The sequence below is a fragment of the Thamnophis elegans genome, chromosome 6, assembly GCF_009769535.1.
Source record: "Thamnophis elegans isolate rThaEle1 chromosome 6, rThaEle1.pri, whole genome shotgun sequence".
NCBI lineage: Eukaryota > Metazoa > Chordata > Lepidosauria > Squamata > Colubridae > Thamnophis > Thamnophis elegans.
Window position 1 is genome coordinate 36,389,887 of NC_045546.1, and position 18,816 is coordinate 36,408,702.

Genomic DNA, 18,816 nt, shown 5'->3' on the forward strand with positions numbered 1-18,816 from the left:
AGCATGTCTTATCTGTTGTGGTGCCTCTCCTCTGAATGGCATCACCAATGGGATTCATACAGCTCCTCACCACATTCTGAAATATCATTACAAATTTGGTGGGATTTTTCCAGCCCTGAGCTAGGAGAATTGTGGAATCCCTATATAGCTTTTAAATGTTGGGGTTTTTTAAATGGCTTTCTAGATGATGATAATCTTTTTATATGCATTGTTTTTGGGATTTTTTTTTACATAGTCTAAGCTGCCAGAGTGCTGAATTAGTGGCCTTAATTGAATTAAATGAATATCCTTTTAACCCAATGAACCTCTTAGCTCCAAGCTAATCCTGATCATATGAACAAAAAAGGATTGTTCTGGATTTTGCCCCACACTAAATTTGAATAAAGCATCTAGGAGTTATCTATTTCTGTATGCAAAGGTTGTCTTTTGTATACATTTTATTTATATGTATGTATGTATGTATGTATGTATGTATGTATATGTATATGTGTGTATATATATATATGTTGTATCTTAGGCAGGTTCTTAGCACAGGTTCGATTCCCAGTAAGGGTATGGCTAGCTGATGAGAGCTAAATAGCTTGAAATAGATCTATACTAGTCTCCCTTTATTTATTTATCAGCACAAATACAACAAATGTAACAAAAAGGCAACAGTAAAAAAATATTGGGTTTCTGTCTGGGTGGTCTCTTGTGACGAGCCGAAGGACAGAGAATGGAAGTAGTGATCTTCCTCCCATATTTGGGCATACCGGGGGTTGTAAATCTAAAATATGTACGTACGTACGTACGTACATAATACATACATACATACATACATATATATATATATATATATATATATATATATATATATATATATATATATATATATATATAGAGAGAGAGAGAGAGAGAGAGAGAGAGAGGCACATTACCTTGTAATCCAGGATAGGCAATGTTATTGATTCATAATCTAGGCCTGCTACCATTTAATATTATTTTAAGATTGCAAAGCAATATACTCTCTTGATTTTTCTATTACTTTCTCTGGAGAATAGCATTTAAAGGTGGGAGGGATCTTCATAACAGTTCAAGTCATGCTGATTTGCACAATCATTCCTTTATCTTATAAAAGATCTTTTGACAAAAGTGATAAGCTTATTGCTTCAGCACAGCCACATTCCTGAATAACCATGAGAGAATATTTGCTTCTTATGGAACACATACATCACAAAACCCTTAGCTGATAATGGCAAACCCTTTTAACTTCTTGAAATAAAGCCAACTGTGACTTTGGAATGTTTTCTAGTTGCTTAACATATTTTACCCTAAAGCTAAGGGAAACATTTAAACCTGAGGAGTTAAATAAATGTTTAACATTTATTTAGTTCAACATTCTATCTAATTTAAATTCAAACAAGGCTAATGATTCACATGAAAGAAGTCTATTTTTGGAAAGTAAAAGACAAGTGCATGACATGCATTTATATTGGTAGACTTACTGATTCAAACTTGCACATGAGCATTTCATAGGATAATTTACTAGTTGAGGTATGAATGAGGTTTATTTGTAAAACGAAATAGATATGTATCAAAGTAGACTAAGCTAACAATTATTATTTGTTCTCTATAAGATGAAAGTATTAAGAATAAAGAATATTGCTATATTATTTAAGAATTATGCAAAATGTTCAAGAAATCCTGAGACTCCGTCTGGATTGTAAAATCTCTTCATGATCAAGAGGGGGAATAATTTAAAACATTTGTATTGTACTACCTTTATTTATTAGAATTAGAGTTTGAATCCATGACTAACAAATAAAAAGAAATAGCAGTAAATAAAAGTTTGTAATGCAGCGCTTTGAACTTGTTTCTTATTGCAGATATTTTTATGTATTAACACTGGCAATTTTCTGAGTGAAATATTTCTAAAATCTTTGCAATGCTTTATGACTATGTCTATGGAGATTATCAGTTATCCAGGTCATGGTTGTCCCAAAAGTGCAGCCCAAAACTGGACTGTATGGTTTTTCTTTGAAGATATTTTGCTACTCATTCTCAGAGCTGAAGAAGCTTCTTGGATGAGAAGTACAATAGCAGAGTTGGAAGGGACCTTGGAGGTGTTCTAGTCCAACCCCCTGCCTAGGCAGCAAACCCTATAACATTTCAGACAAATGGCTATCCAACATCTTCTTAAAGACTTCCAGTGTTGGGAAGTGAAGTGAAACATCTTTTTTTTAAAAAACCAGAAAATCCAGTTGCGTCTTGAAAAAGCACATTTGGGATTTTATGACTATGGTAAGCAGTCACAAAATGAACCTCATACACTTCTCAGATAGGAAATCTGAGATTCTCCTGATGGTCAACTGCTCCAAGCATCACTTATTGGCCATGTAACTAGATTTTCTGAAACAGTAGTTAAATAAGGATGTCTATATTTGTGTGATTTGATTTCCTGGCTGTTCATTGTCTACTAGCTGCCTTTTCCGTATTATCTTGGCTCTTGTCAAATTTATAAAGTAGATGGAAATCAAATCAATATCACCCAAGATAGAGTCTTGACTTTGGTGAACAGGCCAAACATTACTTTCAACACCGTTTTTCATCAATTTATAAAGAACTAGCTCTGGTTCAATGATGTTCATTACTTCCAGAAAAAAAATGGAAATTATATAAATAAATTACGCTTTACCTATCACATGAAACTTCTGTAAATGGAAAGATTAAAATATGACAGTCAATATGTAATGTGTCCATTCCTGTAAAATCTTCCTTACTCAAAATAATAATAATAATAATCTAGCAGGAAACAGATTAAAATGCATTTGACAAATAATTATTCAAAGGTGAGAAATTACCAAAGAATTGAAATGTTCAATTTCCTAAGATCATCAAACAGTTAATAAGTACTGGCACATGGTAACTGCCATTTCTCTGTAAATTACCATGCATATTGATTGTTTATCTTGTATAAGTCTGATTTTGTAAAAACTAACCTATTCTGTGTTTCCTATTTTCATAGTGAAACTGAACTCTATTGAAATCTTCAGAATTTTGCTTATACGAAAAAGTGACATATTTCCTTTTTTTTTTTACTTTAACATATTTGCCCTAATTTAATAAACTCATTATTTGGTAAAATATTCTGCTTAATATTGCATTGTAATGGATTACATTGACTTTTTTTAAAAGCAAAATGAAACCTTACATTTTAAAAAATTTGATTCTAAATAGGCTGGGCATAGTTCACAATGACTTTTTATATGTTAACCCACTTAAAGCAAATAAGAGGTTAGAGGTGTGTAGGTATTACTTCCTGGAATGTCATGCTATTTGATGAACCTTGTTCGGGAGCAGTTTCTACTGGATTAGGCATTGGATCCACAGTAAGTATTTGTGTCTTTATTTTTTGCTATTGCTTTGCCAAAACAAAATTTGTGTGTGTGTGTGTGTGTGTGTTTGTTTTAAAAAATAAAGTGATTAAATAAAAATTAGTCACTTAAAAAGCAGGAAGTTGATGTAGAAGTCCTATCAATACAATCCTTTAACCAGCAGTTAAAACTCAAGGAAAAGAAACTGGATGACACAGAATCAGATAAGAGGAATTAGTTCTGACTGCACAAGTATACATCTCCAAAGGGTGTGCCTACACCTCACATAAGGTGTGTCTATGCTAAAATGAATCACAAAATCCACAGGAAAAGAATACAAGCAAATTTTCCCTGGTGCACGTCTCACATGAGTCACCCCAACTAAGCACTATGGTATTAACATTGGACAAATTTGTAGTTTTTCATGATCTAAGACCAGAGGCCTTCATATTCTCCTACACCACCACCACCACCCCAAATACCTCAAGGTAGGTGACTTAGTGCAAATAGCTGGTAAGGATAAATACAGCATTCTAAATGTTTTTCAAATACAGGCAGCTTGATTTGGTGCCCAGCTAATAATTATGAAGTTTGCAGTAAATTTAGGAGATTGAACTTCTTCCTCTTCTTCAGTGAAAGAACTTTTCCATACGAGGAAGTTTTCTATTGGTGCCAGAGTAGAGATATATTCTGCCTCCACTTCTATGTGATCTCATCCACTTCTGAATTTCCAGTTCATGCCATTTGTACTTATAGGTTACATGCTAAATTTAAAAATATTTTTAACATGAACTGCAGTTTTGCCCTCACTGAATATTTACTGAAGTAAGATGCACTGAAACTCCCAGTTTGATTTGAAGTTAAATCCACTGAAACTCTTCAGTTAAATTCTCAACTGAATGTTGAATAATTTAAAATGTAGAAAGCTTTTGTCTAAACCAGAGGTCTTCAAACTTGGCAACTTTAAGATTTGTGGACTTCAACTCCCAGAATTGAATGGGATGCTGGCTGGGGAATTCTGGGAGTTGAAGTCCACAAGTCTTAAAGTTGCCAAGTTTGAGGATCCCTGGTCTAAACTATGACATTTGACCACGAATTGCTGGTGATAATTAACATGTTAAGTCTAAACAGAATAAAATGCTAAGAGATTTCTAGAAAAGAGAGAAAAATCTCACTTTGCTGTGTACAAGCGTTGAAATGTACACTATGTTACTATCTTAAGAAGAATTTCTGTGAAATGATGTGTAGGTAGTATTTATCACCAAAAATATTGTCAAAAATGTATATGATTTTAACCATATAGTTGAAATAAATACACAAAGAAGGAACTTCTTATCCCCTTTGGAGGACTTGTAAAAAAGCTAAAAATATTGGATGGAAACATAAAGTATATGTTTTTTTAAAAAAAAAATCAAGGTTAATATACAATTCAGACCAGATATATTCAGATATAGTTGATGGACAAAAAGTTTGAAAAAAATACATGGCATTTTGTTTTTGTACATTTTAACAGTAGCAAGACTTCTATACACAGAGTTGGAAATATACACCTACAGTGGAAAAGTGATTGTTAAAGTTGATTGAACTGACTAGGATGGCAAAAATGATAGTTCTGATTTAGAGAAATTGGCTAAACTTAACACCAACTGAAAGCCCTTTTTGAACTTTTTGCAGAAAACAAAAAAAAATGAAATTATGTCTTAGTAGTTTAAGTATTAGTAATATTTATGGATTGTTTTTTTAAATGGAGATTACACTGCAATTATAGAATGGCAATTGAACTTATGTTTTATCTATATTTACTATAAAAGAAGTCAGAAGTCATTTTTGTGTCTATTTTTGTTTCTGTAGTTTTTTTATTTTATTGTGCTTCTATAATTTCTGTATTCTCTCCTCCCCACCCCCACTAGTTTTTTTGTTAGTTTTGTTAGCTTTTTCTGTTCTTTTAAAAAATTAATAAAGTTATATGGAAAAAAGTATGTCATATGTCACAAATGCTTGAAATCCAGGTCAGCTATGGTCTAAATCTCATTTACAACACTTACTTATTCATTGGTGCTAATGCAAGTGAAAATATGCTATTGGAAATTGCTCTAAAATATAGAACAAAAAAATAGAGTTATAAAAGAAAAACACAGGGCAGAAATTGACATTAGACAAAAATAGTATGCTGCGTTGGAGATATTTATATGTAGTAGGACTATTTGCTTGTGTATATAAAAAGTTCAAATCCTTAGTACCACATAACACAATGAGTTCCTGTTACTTGTCCCAGCTTCTGCCAGCCTAGCAGTTCGAAAGCATATAAAAATGTAAATATAAAAATAAGAACCATCTTTAGTGAGAAGATAACAGTGTTCCGTGTACCTTCGGCATTTAGTCGTGCTGGCCACATGATCATGGTCAGCGCTGGTTCTTTGGCTTTGAAACGGAAATGAGCACCGCCCCCTAGAATCAGGAACGACTAGCACATATGTGCAAGGGGAACCTTTACCTTTATATAAAAAGTACTGGCATTGGCACATAAGTTAGAGGAAGACAGAACAAACACAGTCCAAAGGGTCTATGTATTGTAAGAAATTGTGGATATAGGTCTGAACTTTATAAATTTAAATCCGTGTCTTTCAAACTTGACAACTTTAATATATGTGGACATCAACTACAAGATTACCTAGCCAACAATAGGCTGAGAATCCATACATCTTTACATTGCCAAGTTTGAAAAGATACTGGTTTAAATCATCCTAACATTTACAGAAAAGCAGACTAGATTTTTATCAATCTGCACAGTCCTTCCAGTTCCTAATTGATCAAATCTGGCTACAAGCAGTCTATGGTAACTTTTCTCACAACTTTCAGTTGTTATACTAGCTGGGGGCTAAGGGAGGCCTGCAATATCAGGTTGGCTGGTCATGTGGAAGCAATTTTCCATAGTATGTTCACAAGTCTTTTGTAAATAGTTTCATATAGTTTCTCATATGCATCTTTGCACGTTCATGATGCTTCAGGACAAAAACTGAACCTGAGTTGTTTTAGGACAGTTTTCCCATGCACAGCATACATTCAATCACTGAACAACATTTTTTCCCTTTAAGTTTAAAGAACGTAATAAATGTGTCCTGCAAAAGGATTTCAAAAAAGAGCCAGAAATGATGCAGGCATATCCAGGACTCTCTTATTCTCCATGATATTAATATGTTATAGCTACATTATCTTGTTTCCCTCAAAAAGCCCTGACTTATGAGGTTACTAGTAGACCGCTGAACCTGGTTGAAAAAGATCTACCATTATTTGCCCATTACATTATCCACTTGCTACAGCCATGAAAATATTTTGTTTAATCCTAAAAAGAAAATTACTAAAGCTGTTGCAGTATGAGTTCATGAGAAACTAGAAACATGCATTTAAGCGCAAAAATATGTTCATGGATGTAGCAAGTGAATCGTAACGGGGACAAATAACGGCAGAAAATCTTTTTCAAGCACTACAATGAAGAGGTGGGTTGCTTCCGGTTCAGCCGAACCGGTAGTAGCAGCAGTGGGAGGCTCTGCCCACCCGCTCAGATGCTTCTGCGCATGTGCAGAAATGTCATGTGCATGCAGGAGTGCACGTGGGAGCGCGCGTGGGAGCGCGAGCAAACCAGTAGTAAAAAAATTGGCAACCCACCTCTGGTACAATGATCTACTGGTAACATCAGAAGCCAGGACCTTTTGAAGGAAACAAGATAATATAGCTATAACAGGGACGTGCAGTCAGGGGAGGCAGAGCCTCACCACTGTCATCCTGAAAAGAAAAAAAAATTAAAAGGAAAAAGGTTGATGTTGTTAGATCGGCTGTATGAAGAATCAGAGGCGTCTGAGGTAACAGTAACCGTTTATTGTAACAAGAATGTTTGCAACAGTAACTAACAGTAGACCGGATAGACTCTGGAGTTGTGTGTGGTAGATTGGATAGCCTCCGGAGTTGTGCAGCCTTTTATACTCGGCTGTCAAACCGTTTATCCAATCGCCTCGCGTATGACAGCCCGGCAACCAGCAGGCGCGTCTGATTGGTTAAGACGCGCCTGGCTGCTGCCGAGCTGTCATTCGTAAGTGCGAGGACTTACGAGGCTATTCAACAGACGTAGTTGCTGCCAGAGCCACAGTGGATGACTCTGCTTAGTGCTTAACTGCAGGAGGAGGCGAGAGAACCACATGCCTCCCTTAGTCTATCTTTATGATCACTTAAGCAAAGTTAAGCAAGGGTTAAAAGGTGAAAAATTCCTTATGCAAAGGAGGCATGTGGTTGTCTTGCCTCCTCCTGCAGAGGGCACTTTTTTTAGAAGCTTTTTTTTAAACAGTTAAGCAGAGTCATCCACATGGTGACTCTAGCAGCAACTAGCCCAGCCTGACCAGCGCTCTTGCCTTTTTCTTTTTACATTTTTTACATTTTTATTGTGGCAGTCAAGAGGAGAGTTGAAATCCTGTCTGTGACACAGCTGGAAAAGGTATGTGAGTCGGAGAGAGGGGGAGGAATTGTAATTTGTAAGTAATTGTAATTTGTATTATTATAAGTAATTTTGTGTATGTGTGTGTGTGTGTGTGTGTGTGTGTGTGTTTTACCCGCATCTGCTGGCACGCGGGCTGGCACTTTATTTTTTATTTTTTAAAACCATGCTACCATGCCTCGCCATAGAGCGAAACACATCCCACTATATGGCCACGGTGCACAGTGGCATGCATTTTAAAGTGCCGGCACACCTTTCCACTATAGAACGAAACACGTCCCACTGTATGGCCACAGCGTGGCGGCATGCACTTTAAAGTGCCAGCGCGCCTTTCCGCCATAGAGCGAAATACGTCCTGCTGTATGGCTGCGGCACGGCAGCATGCACTTTAAAGTGCATGCTGCCACACCAGCCATACAGCGGGATGTGTCAGGGCTTCGGGGCAGCTGGTGCTGGCAGACATAGGGCAGCTTTTGCCCGCTTGCCTCACCGGCTGTGAACCTCACCACACATCACTGAGCTATAACATATTAATATCATGGAGAATAGTCCTGGATGTGCCTACATCTGGGTCTTTTTAAAAATTCTTTTGCAGGACATTTTATTATGTTTAACAGGAATACCTTTTGTCTGAGTGAGGAAGTAGGTCTATTTCAGAAAGGTCATTCTACAAAATAATCATGTTCCTTTGACCATCTCTGAGTTAAACTTTTTTTTGTTTTATTTATTAACTTTTTGTCCTGCCTTTATTATTTTATAAGGCTAGGAACATACCTAATACTCCTTCCTCCTTCTATTTCCCCCACAACAATCCTATATGATGTGTTGGGCTGACAGAGTGTCATTGGCCCAAAACCTTCCAGCTGGTTTCAAAACCACATGTAAACAAATATCTATAGGCAATTTGCAGATATACCTTCTTTTGATGGCCAAGCTAGGAGTAAACCATTTATTTTGTTTTCACCCTGATCAGGATGAGTACTGTAATGAAGGAGTGATCCTTTATTATTATCTGCTTTGTTCACACTCCTACCATCTCCCAGAAGGTACATCTGGACATAATTGAAACATAAGATTTGAGCCACCATTTGGTCATTTATCAGTTGATCAGTAAAGATTGGAAGGAAGATACATCTGGACACACTTTAAATAATATAAATTGAGCCCTCAAAGCAACAGGCTCATATGGGATACAGATAATGGCTCTAAGCTATCTTTATCTTTGGATCTAAATGAAGGTTTATATAGTTACTGAAGAGGTTCTCAGAATTCTGGATTTCATTAAAAAGGAAACGAGTTGTTTATTACGCTGCACAGCCTGAAGGGCATCATTTACCCACTATGCACCGGCTCTTCTGGTTTAAATATAGCACCTAGAAAATTATCCCTGTAGAAGGAAAGGCACTTAAACTTTGAATATAAGTCCTGTTTTCATGATTTTCAAAGGGGGAAAAATGGTCTGCATCGTAACTTGAGTGATTCCTACCTAACATCAATTTCTGAACCTTTTGAAATACCTTCAAGAACCCTTGATGTAAGCTATAACTCCCAGTTTCTTTGTCAACATTATGTACAATTTGATTTTGTAAAGTATCTGACCAGACACACAGTTATTTGAAGTTTCTTTCTTTGAAATTGCGCAGTCTATGCAATGACAGATAGAGTAGAATTTAAAAGCGTAAAAGGAGGGGGTGGGAAGGCTGCCAAATTCTCTGCACATTCACAGCTTTGCCGAACACTCTTGAAATCCTGCAATCTCTGTTTACAGCCATTTTGCTCCTAGGTGAACTTCTTTGGATTCCCAGCACGTTACATAAATACTATACTCTATATGGTTGGTAGATTCAACCCAAGCATTTATTCACTGTATTCATAAAACAGACAGTTTTACACATGTTTGAATTTATCCGACCAATTTAAATACTTCATAAGAATATTAAAATCAGCATCATTCATTCATTCATTCATTTTATATAACTACCCATCTCACATTCATGAGTGCACTAAGTTACAATTAATATATAAAACTATAAACAAATAAAAGAGGAGCCTGCTGGTGGTGGCAGCAAAAAAATCAGCTGCCTCCGAATTCCTGGCTACGTACCTGTTTAGAGGATCTTCCATCTGACGTCTTATCAGGTTTTCTTATCCTTCAGGCAAGAAGGAAAGAAGAAATTGTTTTGCTGGCAAATGCTCTTCGATTTTTGCAGCTTTTGTGCTTGCAGGGAAAGGGGGGCTAGCCCAAGGCAGAACAGCTGTCCGTGCTGGGAATTTCAAACTGCCTTGTGCAGGACAAAGTAGGTCTACCCCACTCAGTTCAAAGTTTTGTTTGATTTAATCTTATCACGAGCTGAATCCATTTCCGTGCACAATAATTGTTTATCAACATTTTAGCTTCTTTTCTTTTTCTCCTCCGAAAAATTATTTACTTAGAGGCTTTTAAAATGGCGCCGAGCAGGCTGGTTTCTCCGGTAATAATGAACACTTTTTGTTAATTCTCACAAGAATTCACAAGAATTCAAAACAAAAGAGATTGCTTATCATATGTTTTGGTTTCACAATAGGCCAGCAGAAGCTTTTTAATTAGTTTTATTTCTACAAGAATTTTACTCCTTCATTAACTTTGCTTATCTGGAAGTTAAATGGTGATGAATCTGCTGAACGGTCTTGTTACAATGTTTACTCACTGAAAGTTTTGCCAAGCCTTAAACTTCAAAATAAAAGGGGAACTCAGCCTCTTTACTTAAAGCTGCATATTCAGGCAATAGAGTTTTATTAACTGCAGGCAGATAAATTTTGAAATGGCTTCAAAACCAAATATTAACTTGAAGTTGTAAATTTTTTTCTTATTACTATTCAAAATACCAGCTTCAATTCTGTAAAAGGCTTTCTTATCCAGCTGCGTTACAAGATGGTGATTTTATAGCTTCTGCGTTTGATATATGACACACTCAATCAGCTCTATTCTCCTGAAGACTTCTCCTTATTAACTGTTAAAAGTCTATAAATAGTATCCCATTCAAAACCGAGGGGAGCAGAGACTTTGTTTGTTTGTGCGTTTTTTATAATGGCTCCCAAATCGAAGCAGTCTAAGCGTTTCCTTAATAATACATCTCAAGAAATTGTTACAAAATTGCTGCCCTTGCCTCCCACGCCCTCTACTGGAGATCTCTTAACGCAAGAATTTCTTTTTGAAACCCTTAAAGAGTTCAGACAGGAAATTAAACAACTTTTATCGGACTTATATGATAAACTGGATGCCAAGATTGCTCAAACAAGGGAAGATACGATCAGAGTTATGACTGTTATGACAGACTATGTTTCTGAAATGGAGGACAAATTGGAACTTTTGGAAAAAACTAATTCTAATTTGACATCTAAAATTCAAACGTTACAACAGGAAGTTGAAAATGCTCAAAAACAACTCGTTATGATAAATTACAATAAGACTGCGTTTGCAATAAGAGTCAGAGGATTGCGTGAAAAGGAACAGGAGAATTTGAAACAGACCTTTTTTGAAGCTTTCAGACTTTCGGTGGGAAGTCCGGGATTTAACTTTGACTGGCAGATACAAAAAATTTATCGCCAGAACTCGTGTGTAGCAAAACAACGACAGCTTCCGAGGGACATAATTATATATTTCACCACAAGAGAATCCAGAAATGCGATAATACAGAAGTTCTACAATAACAGGCTGCGAATCGATGGACAGGACTTGATTGTTTTTAAAGAAATACCATCTCAAATATTAAGAGCAAGGAGAGACTACACTTTCTTAACTGAAAAACTCAGAGATTCTCAGATACAATATAAATGGGAAGTGCCATCTGGTATCACAGTCACATTTGAGAACCAAAAATATCGTCTCAATTCTGTTTGCGAAGCCCGAGATTTTTACTACAAAACTCTGAAGGCGGGACTTCCTGATTTACCCGGACTTGGAGAAAGACAAGGAGAAGGAGAAGATAAGCAGCGGGACACGTGGCTACAAGGCAGAGGGTGTTGCTTTCCCCTTCCGGAAGGGCAGAAGAGTAAAGAATAAAGATCCAGCTATGCCTTTAAAATACTTCTTAAATTTTTAATTTGAATAAAATTTCAGGACTCCTGTCTGGTATAAAATGACAAAGCTGTATACCGATGAAGAGATATTGAGACTGAAAGAAGCGGTGCTGAATTTGGACATATATTGTATGGGACTTATATAAGACTTGTTTGAATCTTAATTTAAACTGCGCATGATCTATTCTTTGGGGCGAGGAGAGCGGAGATCATAGTTTTCTTGGATTGTGGTTTGGGATGAATGGAGTCGGGTGCGTGGAGTAGATGGAAGGGTAGTGAAAGTTCAATTCAGTCGGTGTTAGTGGGGGGGCAGAGATCGTCCCCTAGGCCCCTAAATTATGGGGTGCCTCAGGGTTCGGTCTTATCCCCCCTACTATTCAACATCTACATGAAACCGCTGGGAGAGATCATCCATAGGCACGGGATTAGATACCATCAATATGCGGACGATACTCAATTGTATCTGTCCGCCCCGTGCCAACTCAATGAAGCGGTAGATGTGATGGGCCGGGGCCTTGAGGCCGTTATGGACTGGATGAGGGTTAACAAGCTTGTGCTCAACCCAGAAAAGACCGAGTGGCTGTTGTGTTTTCCTCCCAAAGATTTGACTAATATTCCACCACTCAGGCTGGGGGGTCAAATTTTACACCCCTCAGAGAGGGTTCGCAACTTGGGAGTCCTTCTGGATCCACAGCTGTCATTTGACCACCACCTAATGGCTGTGACCAGGGGGGCATTCGCCCAGGTTCGCCTGGTGCGCCAGTTGCGACCCTACCTGAATCGGGAGGCTCTCACAACAGTCACTCGGGCCCTTGTGATCTCTAGGCTGGAATACTGCAATGTGCTCTACATGGGGCTGCCCTTGAAGAGCATCCGGCGACTTCAGCTAGTGCAGAACGCAGCCGCGCGAGTGATTGCGGGTGCACCTCGATTCACCCGCATAACACCTATCCTCCGCGAGCTGCGCTGGCTGCCTGTCGATCTCCGGATGCGCTTCAAGGTGCTATTAATCACCCATAAAGCCCTACATGGCAGTGGATCTGGATACTTGAGAGACCGCCCTCTGCCAATTACATCCCTGCGACCAATAAGATCCCATAGATTAGGCCTCCTCCGTATCCCATCGGCCAGCCAGTGTCGGCTGGCAACCACAAGGAGGAGGGCCTTCTCAGCAGTAGCCCCGACCCTTTGGAACGAGCTCCCCGTAGAGATTCGTACCCTCTCCACCGTCCAGGCCTTCCGCATAGCCTTGAAGAACTGGCTCGCCCGTCAGGCCTGGGGATAAGGATAGTTGCCCCTCCCGAATGATGAATGTATGTTGCCTACCATTTTATTATATGTTTCTATCTTGATGTCTGTATTCCCCTTTCCCGGTTTTATGTGAGCCGCCCTGAGTCCCCTCAGGGAAAAGGGCGGCCTACAAATTCTAATAAAACTCTAATAAAACTCTGAATTAGATTACCTTGATCCAGAATGTAAGCTGATTTTTGTATAAATTGTTATTTGAATACAAGGTTAAGAAAGATTATCTGGAGAGTCTACACGAGGGTGGAGTAAATATGAGAGGAGCAATAGATGAGGATAAAATATATATGTGGACACGGGTAAAGGCAGGATGGGAGGTATAGAATTTATATGCGGAAGCAGGTAAAGACATTGTTTAAGATTTTAAAAATAATGAGAAGCTGAGTTTAATGTTAGAGAGTATATTGACTTCTCTTTCTTGGGGGGGGGTTCCCCCCCCTTTTTTTTCTTTTTATTATTCTTTTCTTTTTTGTTCTTTATTATTTATTATTTTTTATTATTTTGTAACTTTTAATCTATTTGGTTTCAATATACTCCAGACTTTGCTTGATAAAGAACGATGCTGGGAATGGGACCTGGGAAGTCGGAAGGGGGTCAGGGACGGGGGTTCAGGGGGTGGGTGGGGGGGAGGGTGGAAATATAGACTCAATTTTCAGAACAATGAATGCACTTGGATACTGTTGCTATTTTTTCCTTTTTTTCTTTTCTTCTTTCTTTTCCTTTTATTTTTCTTTTGTTTTAGTACAAAACAAATAGACCAATGAATACTAGAAATACACCGAAGCGAGGTGTAGAGGGAAAGAAGAGGGGGGAATTAAGAGGGAGTGAGAAGGGAATGTAAGGAGGGTGAGATGGTGGGAAGGGGAGAAAGGAATGGCTGAGGGGGAGGGGAAGTAGAAGAGGGGATTGTTGGAAGGGAGAAATGAAAGTTGGAGGGGTAGAAGGAAGGGTGTATGTAGGATAGAAGTGTTATGAGTTGTTTATTGCTTCTTCTTTTTTTTAACTGCACAGTATTTAAGTGATTGTATAAAGGAAAATGAAAATGTAATAAAAGAATCTTTGATTAAAAAAAACAAATAAAAGAATAAAGCAACCATGTAAGCAATACAAAACATGAAAAAACATTAGAAACCATATACTACAGTCACTAGGAAAGCAGTCGTTCAAGAACAGTACAACCATTTTACAGGCTCCAGCCACTCTCTAGCCTCAAGGCAGATGGCAAAGCCAGGTCTTCAGGCACTTTCAGAAGACTTATCAGCATTAGAGTCAGAGTAACCTATGGGGAGGCAGAGAGAGGAAATGATGTTTGCTAGGTTGGGTGCAGCAGAAAAGGTAATCTAATCCTCTTGGGTCCAATCAAATGACACTCTCTAGTGGTCAGAACCCATCAGAGGTTTCTTTCTGCTGGACCTAATGGGATGAATAGATCCTCTTACTGGAGACAGGCATTCTCTCAAATAACTGTCTCCATGCCATGTAAGACTGTATAGGTTACCCCCAGCACCTTGCATCTGACCTGGAAGCAAACTGATCACCAATGGAGCACATAGATCAGAGGTGTAATATACATAGATCCAAGTATGTATTAGGTAACCACTGCATTTTGCAGCAACTGAAGCTTCTGAACACTCTTTAAGGGCAGCCCCATATAAAGCACATTACAGTACTCCAAAGGGGAAGTGACCAGGGCATAGTGACTAGCCATAGAGCCTCCTGGTGCAGGAAGGGGTACATCTGGCACAAAACCCTAAAATGTATAAAGGTCATTCTAGCCATGACTGTCACCTTCTCTTCAAGGGTGTGAGTCAGGAGATCAGAAAGAGTCCCAGATTGTGTACCAAATTTGCAAACCCATCCAAATTTCTAGATCCAGATGCCCAGCCCACTCTATCTAGTCAGGGTTGAGCCAAAACCTGTTGCTTACCATCCAAACTTTTAGAGCCTCCAGATACTAAGACATTTGCAGCATTACTTACTTCATCAGGGGCAGAGATATATGGTGGATATCATCAGCATATTGATGATAACTCACCCCATGGCTATGGATGGCTGCACCCAAATCATGTAGGCTTCATATAGATGTTAAACAGCAGCAAAAGTACCAAATGCTGAGGCAATCCCCAATTTAGGAGCTCAGAGAAGAATCTGTTGCCCTCAATCAATATTGACCGAAACTAGCTATCGAAGAAGGGGGAGAACTAGCTCAATACAGTGCTACCCACTCCCAACCTTAACAACCAGTAAGTCCAGAAAGAAAGGGTTGATGGTACTGAAATCTGTTGAAAGGTCCAGAAGAGCAAGGATGAATGAACTTTATCCTGTTCTTGTCAGAGGCCATTAAAAAGTATGATGAATGCTATCTTAGGAGCCGAGGTGGCGCAGTGGTTAAATGCAGCACTGCAGGCTATTTCAGCTGACTGCAGTTCTGCAGTTCGGCTGTTCAAATCTCACTGGCTCAGGGTTGACTCAGCCTTCCATCCTTCCGAGGTGGGTAAAATGAGGACCCGGATTGTTGTTGGGGGCAATATGCTGACTCTGTAAACCGCTTAGAGAGGGCTGAAAGCCCTATGAAGCGGTATATAAGCCTAACTGCTATTGCTATCTTGGTCCTGTATCCAGATCTGAAACCCAACTGAAAGTGCTCCATATAATCTGCTTTATCCAGGACCTCTGAAGCTATGTGCAACCACTTTCTCAAACTAGACAAAAACTGCCAAGAATGATGAGTCCAGCAATGGTTTCCTGAAGAGATAGTAGACTAATGCCTCTTTAAAGGGTATTGGAATCATTCTCACACAGAAAAAATCCTACTGCTGAAGCCAAACCACATTTCACTTTCCTGGAAGTTTTCACTAACCAAGAAAGCTTCCAGGAGAGCTCTAATGGCCCAGCTCAGTCATAAGGATCCTTTCTGTTTTCTCAGGCCCAACAAGTTCAAACTCCTCCCAGATAACATGTCAAGACTGCCCCAGACATCTTGATAGGACGGGTACTAAGGCTGGCATCCGGCTGGGAACAAATTGGGATGGGGTTTTTTTGTCTAAGAGATTGTTCCGTAAACTCCTCTGCCAGGTCCTGGAAATGTATTCAACAATCCCCTCTACCCAGGGGTGGGTTGCTACTGGTATTACTGCAGGTTCGGCGCACAATATTTTTGGCCCCAACAATCTGCGTCCTCATTTTACTGATCTCAGAAGGATGGAAGGCTGAGTCAACCTTGAGCTGGTGAGAATCGTATGGCCAAACTGCAGGCAGCCGGCAGAAATACCCTGCAGTACTGCATTCTAATCACTGCGCCATCACAGCTCATAATATAGCAGCCTCAAAAATGACTGCACAATGGTTGCAACTAGATTGTTTTTTTCCTCTATAGGTAGGAAATGTGAAGAGGGTTACTAAACATCCACAGAGAGATCCACAGCTACATAAAGGCTAAACCTTCTAATGCCATTAGTCCCCTACCAACTAAGAACTGAAAACTAGTTGGGAATCATCTTTCCCAATCTAAAATTACAGTCTGAATTGAAATCTAGGTATGTTTGAACAACAAAGGCTCAACATTTGTTTTGAAATTCCATGAGCTGTTGCTGCTGCTGCTGCTGCTGCTAGAATTTTTACCAGCATTATCTTAATTGTGTTTGCTTAAAAAGTTATCTGGGGCTTTTCAGTTTGTTTATTTGTTTAAGTAACTGGTGAGCAATACAAAAAGATATCATCAAAGGCAAGCAGCATCTTCAGATATATAACAAAGATCTTTTAAAGCTAAAAATAACTCCTGGAAGAATTTGTAAGAAAGTAAGTTTGCATTTCTAAAATTTTTGTTTTGCCTTATTTGGAAATACAAAACAGAATCCAGAAGTCTGTGTCTATTCCTCTCTGTATGGTTTGATTCCTGGGATAAAGGAGAGATATTTTATGCTGCAGATACATTGCTAAATATGGATTGCAAATGAATCAGTTTGCTGGCACAGCCAAGTCAAGTTTCTACATCACAGCTAAACTTAAAACATGCAGAATGCTATATGTAACTATTATCCAGAGAGCAATCTTGCATAGAACATAAAGATATACTCAACAGGGATGCAAAATCTGTGCTTTATTAAACTTCTTCTAACACTATTTTAACAGAGAAATCAAGCTTTTCCTAGATTGTTTTAGTTTTGTCCCATGTTTCTATGGGACAACAGTATGAAATATGTAAAATATGAATTGTAGTGAACCTTTAACTTTAACTTCTGTGGACTTCATTTTCACCTATCATTCTAGAGTAAGTGAAGTCCCCTCTTCCATGAGTTATCTTTTGTATTTCAGAAGTTTGGAAAACATTAACAAGACAAATTATACATTGTATAATCAACTGTGTTAATCAACTAAGAGGCCAATCAGGATTTTAGAATACTAAATGTCTTTAGTCTATATACTCAATATCTTTAGTCTTTAGTCTATATACTGAAGTGCATTTGTATGTGCAAAAATTATAAAATTTAATCATATGGAGCAAAACATACATTAAACCAATGAGAAATGGATATATTGTTTTATATGTTTATCCTAATGCTACTGTAGAATAGATCTAGTTATTACTGAAACTTTTCTCTTTGCCTCTGGACATTGTTTCTTTATTGCCTGTAGAATTATTAAGCTACAACAGAAGAAAATTTATGATGCTATAGAAGGAAATTTATTTCCAGGATTGTATGCTTAAGTTTGTAGTCTTAAGTACTCAAACTACTTAAGTAGTTTGTTTCTTAGAAGATAAGATCTGTTGGGTCCCATAGGGTTTATAGTAGCAACATTACACTAAATATAATCTCTGTGATACAAATACTACTGAAAATAATAAGATTTACTTCTGAGTATACATGCATATAATCTAAGAAGATAGAAGCAGAAGGTACAGTATTACCCATAGTATATAATATTGATTATACACAACTGTGCAAGTATGGTAATTGTTTATTAATATTTTATACATCTTTTCATTATTTGTAATCGAGGCAATGAATAGAGCAAATTGAAAACTGAATGCATTCTAGAAAGCTATAAAAATGATTAATTTTAAAAAAACAAGTACAATTGAAAAGCAATGGTAAAAAGAAGTACCTTAATATTTTTTATGAAAAGCAACATTTTGTGTCTATTAGACTGGAGTCTAATAGAATCTTTCACAAACCACAAGGTCAACTCATCATACATGCTTTAGTGATGTGATCACACAAATGCTGACATTATGTATTTATATCCCAAACCAGATGTTATTATGTAAGCTGAAGCACTTGAATATAAAGTTGTCATTTAATTTTTGTCATTGTTTTCCCCACTCCATATGGATGGATGCCTATGTGGATGTTAATTATAATTTGGAGTGTTAGCCTTATTTTTATTGCGAGTTATCTTGAGCACCATTTTTACCACTGGGTTACAAAATAAATAAATACATTTCTATGATAATAGAAGCACTTCTCTGTTTATCAGATTGGATTCTATATTATCTTCAGGTTTTTCCTTGTACTCATTTTTGAGCAAAATACATTATAGTCTCTCAAAAGTGACAGATAGGTGATATGTGGATTGCAATAACCTCTCAGCTCAATTGGTTAGTAAAACCTT